Source organism: Convolutriloba macropyga, chromosome 3 (genome assembly GCF_964194025.1).
Source record: "Convolutriloba macropyga chromosome 3, txConMacr16.3, whole genome shotgun sequence".
Lineage (NCBI taxonomy): Eukaryota > Metazoa > Xenacoelomorpha > Acoela > Convolutidae > Convolutriloba > Convolutriloba macropyga.
Genome location: NC_134470.1, coordinates 5,649,475 through 5,656,729, shown reverse-complemented (window position 1 = coordinate 5,656,729; position 7,255 = coordinate 5,649,475).

The window sequence follows — 7,255 nt, the reverse complement described above, 5'->3', positions numbered from 1 at the left end:
AAACTTTTGCAATCTGATCCAGGATCTCTTACAAGAGCGTCAAAATATAAATCAAAAACTGACAGCATGTTCTAACGCTTGAAAAGATAGCATACATGGTCTCCTCTCTTCTTGAAAAGGATAGTCTAAGTAGACAAAAAATAGAACTGAGTTTTGTTTTTTGCCGAACTGTAAGCTAAAATGCGATACGATTTCATTGGTTTGGCATAACTATTATACATTTGTAATAGAAAATCTTTCGAGAAAAAGTTTCTTACTCGGAACAGCAATCCGTTGAATTTTGTTAATTTTTTGCCAACATGTTTAATGTGTAGATCAAAATTGAGATGCTTATCTATGAACACTCCTAGATATTTGAATGAAACTAATTTTTTAAGCACTTCGCCTAGTAGCAGATTTTTTTCTTTTTGTACATTCTGGACAAAACCCACAATTTTACATTTCTTACTGTTAATGACAAGTTTGTTTCTTGAACAACAATTTTCAATCTTTTTCAAGTCATTATTGAGCTTCTCCTCAATTTCCGAATTTTTGCCTGATGTTAAAATTGTTGTTGTCTGCAAAAAGTGCTGTTTTCGAACTATCTTGGACAATTTGAGGCAGACCATTGATAAACAAAAGAAACAGCAATGCGCCCAAAATTGATCCTTGTGGAACACCTACATTAATTTCCATTTTTTCAACTCTTTTGATCCGTGGACTACAAATTGTTTTCTATCTGACAGGAATGAAGCAATGAGTGTACTAGTTTTTCCTCGAAAGCCTAGATTTTGTAATTTTTTCTCAAGAAGTGAATGATCAATTGTGTCAAATGCCTTTTGGAAGTCAATGAAGCAAGTGAAACCCATTTTTTGTGATTCAATAACATTTCGCATCAGATCTGTAACTGATGCGATAGCGTGTGCGCATGAGCGTTTGGGCCGGAATCCGAACTGTTCGTTTGAGAAAAGTTGATGTTTTTCGAGGAATTCAACCATCCTTGTATTCAAGACTTTTTCAAAGACTTTGCTTAGGGATGACAATCGACTAATTGGTCGATAGTTTGAAGGGTTTTCAAAATTTCCTTTTCATGTAGAAAAAATCTGTCTTGAATGCTCCTTTTTATCAGTTTAGCTACATGATAGCTAACTACTGAAGCTACAAGTTTTAAAAGTTTGTTACTAATCCCATCATGACCCGCTGTGCTTTAATGAACTTATTATGTTGAATAATTCCTTAGTCTCAACGGGAAATAATAAAAGTTTTGTCGTGACATGGTAAACCTGGCTCAATAACTACATTGTGAAAATTTGTGTTACTCACTTTTTTCCCTACGTTGATAAAAAAAGTGATTAAATTCTTCCACATCAATGTCTTTTACTGATTTTTTTCTTTGCCCTAGGAATTTCTTGAACAATTTACATTTTTGTGCTGTACTACCCGATAATGTCAATTTTTGACCATAGTGTTGTTTGCGAGCATTTCGCACTTCATTTGTTACTAAATTACGTAAATGCTTGAACCGGACTTCTTTTTTACTATTTGGGTGAGATATGAGTGTATCATGTGCACGACCTCGCTTGCTAATAAGATTCTTCAACTTGTTTGTCATCCAATTGTTTTTGAAGATTTTATTCTTCGTAACTGGACATTTATCATCAAAAACTTGTAGAATGATTGAACTAAGTTCACACCAAGAACTTTTAAGATCATAATCATTCATCTTGTTTAATCTTTGTTGGAGAATGAAGAGGAAATTCTCAAAAATTTAAAATTACGACTGTAATAAAATTCATTAGATTGAGAGCTATAGACTAGAAAATCAAATTCATAAAGTAGAGCGTAATGATTGCTGAAAGTCCATTTCAGGGTTCATACTTCTTTCGATTGTTTCGACAAAATATGATCGATACATTTGCTTTTGAACTTAGTTGTTCTTGTGGGTTCTGCGTTTTGCATTTCAAAGTTAAATGAATTGATCAAGTTTTTGTACTGTTGATGATATGTATCAGAGATATCAATATTAAAGTCACCACAAATAATAGTTTCCTCTTTCATCGCGTTTATATTGAACAGTGAACTTTCAAAAATCTCAAAGAAAGTTTGGATTTTTTCAGAGGGAGGCCTGTATAGAACACAGAATTTTATTCCATTTTTCGGCTTTCTATGGTTAGTAACAGATGCTTCAGATTTCCTTGAGAAAGGAAGTTAGATATTAGCCTTCAATCATCTCGTACAAAAAAGCCAACGCCTCCTTTTTTGTCATTTCTATTTTCCAATATCAATGGTTGATACCCTGTTATGAAATACATATCTATGGGATCGTTATCAGTGTGCCAGGTTTCAAATACAGCTATTACAGCTGGTTTGGTTTCGAGGGTTTTTAGTTGATAGCAAAGTTGGTCATGATGGGATCTTAAGGATTGCACGTTTATAAATAAGTGATTTCGAGTGTTTATCCATTTCCAAGTAATAGATGATTGTCCAGTTACTTGATATTAAAACTGTTACGAAATGACGAAGTCCAGAAGGAAGTGTACACTGCGTCTGTTTGTTAAACCGCGTTTTTTTAATGTTTGGACAATCATCTACTGGGTGGAGTGCCGATGTCATTAAGTTTTATCGGCTGGTGTTGCTCCCTTATGATCAATTTCGTCGAAATTATCAATTTCAATTACATCGCCAGATCGTTTGTTTCGTCGCTGATTTGGCATTTGATTAGGATTACAGTTGTTGGCTTGGTTGCGTTGATATGGAGATGTTTTCTTTATTGCCCGTGATTCAAGATCTTCAACTGCGTTAACACTATCAACTGGTTGTGTTAAACGCCCATTTTCAGCTTTTAAAAACAGTTTTACCCGACAGTTGTAGGTCGTGGTGACCAAATCCAGTTCGTTAGCCCGCTTTTGAATTGCCAAATAATGTTGGGGGAGATGTTCTTTCATATATATGGGTTTACCATTTAGGGGGTTCCTAAAATTTGCGAGCATTGGTCGACGATTGTATAATTCAATTTTATCGTCGTAATAAATGAATTTGACAATTACCGCAGGGGGGGGGGGGGTTGTGTTACCTTAATTACCCGAGGGATGACAGGATTTGATTGCGTCCGGAGTCATGGAACAATTCAAGCATTTGTTAAATTAAAATAGAATTTGATCCGTTATGTTGGCGTTACCAGGTTGCAAAGGGGGGTTATTTCTAATGATTGTGTCTTTCGAACTATACCGCTCCAAATGAATCACGCTGGATTCCAGTTCGGTAACTTGGTTAGTCAGAGAAACTAGTTGGTCGTCTTTTCCAAATTTTTTTAAATGGAAATAAGCAAGATTGTTACGCATTTTTTCGTCAGTAATAGAAAATTTCAGTTTCGAACGCGAATTTGGCCATGATTTTTACGTAAGCAGTGCAATTTCGTTTCAATTCAGGTCATAAATATGTAAGCGACTGTTTTCGAACGTTGCTCTTTTGTCTGAGACCCGTTGTTTTTTCGGGATAATAACATATGAGACAAATTTAATACAAGGTTTTGAAAGGGTTGTTATTAAAATTTGTTATATTCTGCCTCCCTCGCCCCTAGTTTGTTATGACGCCCAGAATAATTTAATCCCCCTTCGCATTGTTATAACCTCCCTCCCCCAAAGAAACAACAAGATACATCTAGTTATTAAATTTAACACTTTTGCATTATTAATGAATCACAAAAAAATTTAATATCAATTGTGGCTATTTTCTGATTGTGACGCCACACTGCTTAATAATTCTGTTTTCCCTTCAAAACCAATCTAATGTCTATTTTAATGGGGTTCACAAAAATTGCTGTTGTTTAATTTGGGTGTTACAGAAACTGACCATTGTGAAGCTAAGAAGGTCTGGAAAAGTTTTGATGCCAACTGAGCTGGGGGACGGGTTGCAAAACAGAATAGACCGAGTCTGTTGGGTTTAGAATATCTGCCTTTTTACACATTGCTTTAATTGAGCAGCTTTACGTCCGCTTGTAGCATTTCTTTTTGTTACTCTTCAACTTTACTGTTTTTAATTGCTCTTGAACGCAGTTCATAGCAATTATTGTAAACGTGTGTGTCTTTTTTATGCAAAATTTTCGCTTGACAATTTTGACTTTTCGAGTGACTTTTACGCCCTTGACTTATCGCGTTTCGCGTGATCTAAAATTCTCTCTCAATCACAATTTCAAGCAGCTGAACTCAATTGGCGGCAATTTAATACTAAAAGTCAAATGAAAAGTGCGCCGAAACTGGTGTCATTTTTTACTTTAAATCTTAATAGTGGTATATGTTAACCTATAATGTGGTTATTTGAAGCCCACTATAGTACTTCTTAGTCCCATTTAGGTCCCCCCCCCCCCCCCCCCCGACTGAAGCAGGCTGCAATTGATTAGAGCTCCCACTAGTCGTTCAAGAGCAATTCTTCCGACGTTTAGTCGGTTTATGTTTAGGTTTAACTAATTTAATAAGCGTATTAACCCACGTCGGCTAGGGATGTTTTTCCTACCACGAGAGCAGTTGTCCCCGAGTGCTGTTTATGCAAGCTCCGAGGAAGACTGTGAACTCAGATCGATGTTTTAACTTAATGAGTAAAAAGAGCTTTCCGTAGTAAATTGAGTAAGTTTCGGAAGTGGGTTTTATCTGAGAGTTAAGCTCCTAATCACCCGAGGAACTTAATACACCGGCTCGAGTGCTCTTTTTTTGAGCACTTAAACAAGGCCCAAGGTGAACAAGGATTTATAGTCTCCCTTTTAAAAATATATAGGGTAAAAAAATTTGTGTTTTAATCCCTTATTTCTATTCATGACGGTGGGAACTTGCATGTTGACATGTCTGGGCTAAATTAAAACTCATATATGTGGAAACAGCATAATTGCCAAGCATTGTTTCTTAATGCAAAGTTTTCGCCCGACTGTTTTTTCGAGTACAGTCTTTGGCTCGCTTGAGACGTTTTGAGACTAATTTAAGCCTTATTCTTCTACAGATTCTTACTACTCGAAGGACAGTATTGGCTTTCTACATCTTTTCACGACTCAAAGACGTGTAATGCCATTCCACAGGATTTTACGACTCACAGAGGAGTATCGTTATTTTAGAACGTTGACTCGGGTTTGCAAATATTGGACTTGGGCAGTAGCTTAGTTTCTAGTATATAATATTTACAACTGCTAATAATATTCAAGGTCGAATGGCCACTGCGAAGTTTTCTTCCCACAATAGTACCTCCTTATTCAAACTTCAGGCATCCCATAACTAGCTATCTCACCCCTCCCTCACCCCCTCTACCTATCCCCACCCCACCACTATCTACCCCCTCCAATAACTACCTACACTCCAATAGTTAGTCGGTTATGTTTGTAAAATTTAACATCGAAAGGTCAATCTGAGAAAGTGTTCCCCCATGACAGTACCGCATCCCTAGCTACGCCCCCTGCACCTAGCTATTATCCACCATTTACTCCCCCCCAATAACTACCATCACAGCCGCCTACACCAGTGCCGGCAAGCCTCCCCACTATCACCCACCCACACCTCCTCAACTACTAATTGTGTGCGTGCTTTTAAAAACGTTCTATAGTTTTATTAGGCATTTTTTGTTTTTGATTTGGTTCTGATTTCTGAAATTCAGAAACCTTGAGAACTGGTATTATATTGATCACCAAAAATTAAGATACGCTTATTGTAATCTTTTCTTCTGTTAAACTGTAAAAATCTGAACACATCCCGTATGTCAAACTACCGGTTCACCGGTTTGGGCATTGACACTTTGCTTACATTCCTTGACGGCTGAGGTGTTTGTATTAAATTTATTTTCGACTATAAATTGGAGAGAACAAACTTGACTGGTTGTATTGCTGAGGTGATTGCTTATGCGGGCAATAATTTTTTTTCGGGTCTTTGGGTGACTGGCTTTTCAGTAAAAGCATTATGATTAAGTTAACGCGAATAAGTTGACCATGCGAATGTTGTAAATGCGATAAACGGGGATTTGTCGAATTGACAATTTGATCAATTCCAGGCAGTGGTATACTAATTTCGTTTTTCACTATCAAACTGATGGCTTTGACTTAAAAAATGTCAAAATTTAGCAAAACAAGAAGGATTTTAAGATCTAATGAATCAAGTAATTTTCAACAATTCGATTCACTTTTCAGTTGACTTTGGTTGCGCTATTATGCACTCGAAGAGATAGCTAATTCGCTAATAGGTATAATTTTGCTGCTGACAATTGAGTTGCTAGTTATATTGTGACAATTAAGAAATTTTTTTCAGATTTAATTGGGGTGAAGTGGCTGAGATGTGAAAATGTTTTTTAAACCTCATTCATATAGTCTCTAAATTAGTTTTCATTAAAGGGACGAATAATTGATTGAGTCCTAATTATCCTCAATTATAGGAATCTTAAAATCAAAGTGAAGCAATGTAGGGGTGGCTTGATTATGAAGTGTATAAATCAGTATTGAAATACAGGGGTTGGAAGAATAGGAGTAAAGAAACAGCTCACCGGTTCACTTATATGAGCAACTCTTGGCTCCAATTTTCCCTTATAATAATACATCTCGAATAAAATCATTTTTTTGAAATTCTTGCCGGGCCCATAATTAAATAAATTAAGCTAATTCTTATTTTCGAGTTAATTATTTATAATATTTAGCAAAAATTGCGCCAATTCATTTCAACTACCGTTGCATTTTGTAATACAACAGCGCCAAGGGGATGCGCCACCTGTAAGTTGTCGGTGCCTAATATAGCCATAGCCTCCAAAGACGAGCAATTCCCATTTTTTGTTTGTCTGAATGAATTCCATATTAATAATTCGCGTCAAAATTATGACGCCAAACATCGTGAGGCACTTTTATATGCTGCAGAATTAAAACTAAACCTGTCATTGAGTTAAACAACTAGTTTTGCGTCCGCTTTTAATATTTTGATGATTTGATTCGGTTTAGCTCAATTGTCGGATTAACTTTCGTCAATTAAGGCAATGTGTCAAAATCTATAGAGGTTGGGACTATTTTGTCTGGGACTGTTTTGTCTGATTTTTGGGACTGTTTTGTCTGGGACTATTTGGCAATTTAGGACTGTTTTGTCTGGGACTGTTTTGTCCGGACACGGTTCTGGAAGCCTTGAAACATTCCGAGAAGCAAGATAGTGAAAAAATCTTCTTACGCGACTCATATCGAGTGTTAGAACTATAAAAATTGAGACAATTTTCTATGGTAACATTTCCATTATACATTTTTTTAAAGTCTTTCGAAGACTTTTGACCA